Consider the following 1,766-nt stretch of genomic DNA (forward strand, 5'->3'; position numbering starts at 1 on the left):
CACCTGAGCCCTTGAATCCCAGAAGTGAGTTGCCCACAATGGAAAGGTCTCAAACATAGATCTCATATTTTTCTGGCGGAAGGACTCCAAGCTTCATACGGGAAAACTGATTTCAGAAGTGGCTTTCAATCTTGAACGTCACTGATTCCAAGGAAGCAGGAGAGAAATGTTCTACTTTAAGGAAGTCGATGCCTTCAGATCAGGAAACATCAGTTTCCTATCGTATAAAGAGCCCTTGCAGATACACTCAGGTGAAATTGTGAGATGATGGATTTTGATGAATTAAAGAGAATTCGTGATGTGTTAGAATACTGAAAAATGAAAATAGCGATGCAATTTTAAAAAAACAAGAAATACACATGTCTCAAGTATACAGATTAGTTAGCTTAAAGTGGTTACTAGGCAAAAGTCTCCAGCAATTACTGATATTTCGAGTTCTAGAGAATAGTTCTGATATGGGAGGAGGTTAAGCTGTCTAAATAAAATCCACGTAGGTTAGGCCAACATTCTCTCATCGAATGATCACTATCGGAGAGTGTGTTACCAGCCGTGATGCGTGTCAGTGTGTGCGCACGTGTGCATGTCTGCGTGCACGCCTACACCTGAAGAATAACTGCTCTTGGTCACTTGGTAGAATCACAAGCTCAGATTTTCCCAAAGAAAAGAACGCTATCTAACAAAATCGTTACCAAGAATTTTTGGAACTTGTCATGCCATTTCCAGAACTACTGATTCCTTAAATGGGGAATGGGTGACTTAAAAGCCATTATCTTAAAGCTTCTAAGAAGCCTTTGAAATACTTAAAGAGAAGAGTCAGGGGAAAAAAGCTCACACAAGGAAGGTGACTTATTGTAAATTCTCCTACAGGGAAAGCTGATTGTTCTAAACTCCATCAGATTTTTCTGAGAAAGGCAGGGATCTCGCGATGGTTTTAGAATTAATTTTAATGCATATTAAGTGTAATGAAAAGATACAGTCTCAGACTAAGAAAGAAAAGCAGGTTTTAAAAGAATACAAAGTGGAAACATAGTAATTACTGATTTGAGTACTCGATCTACCACTCGTTAATTCTATAATTCGGATGAAATTATTAAACGTTATCATTTATTTTTCTAATTTGGAATATAATAATAATAATAATAAATCTAAATGGTTAAAATAAAGGTTAAGTAAAATAAAGTTTACGAGACACGTGGCAGAAAGAGTCACGTCCTGGTGCGAACTGCTTTTCTTACGTCACCTGCAGGTTTTATGAAACAGTCTATGGAGAAGGAAGTGAGAGTTTTTATAACAATGATTTCATCCCAAGAGCAACCAAGCTTTGCTTTGCACTTTGACTTTTAACAAAAATCCAAGGCCACGAACCTGTTTCGAATATTCAAAGAAGGTACCTTACAAATGTTGGAAGTAAGACAAAGTTAACTGACTCCTCCCAGCACATTTCCATGCCTTCTTCAGTAAATGGTAAATAAACGTGCATGTATTTATTTATTTTTTTAAAATCACTTTAAAATCACTTTACTACATTGGCCAGAAGCACCGATAACGTATTTTGAAAAGCTGCGATTATTGACTTCCTGCCTTTCCCTGATTTGTTGAAGAAAGCTTTTTAGATGCGGTCCATGAGGATGTGTGTTCTGTACGGGTGGGAAGATGTTCGAATATGTAGAACATGTTTTTGAGTAAGAAATTCCCTACAAACCATTCAATTTTTAAAAAATTATCATCAGAGTCTTGAATTTCATGTAACAGGTAATCACAGATAT

The sequence above is a fragment of the Pteropus alecto genome, unplaced genomic scaffold, assembly GCF_000325575.1.
Source record: "Pteropus alecto unplaced genomic scaffold, ASM32557v1 scaffold21, whole genome shotgun sequence".
Classification (NCBI taxonomy): domain Eukaryota; kingdom Metazoa; phylum Chordata; class Mammalia; order Chiroptera; family Pteropodidae; genus Pteropus; species Pteropus alecto.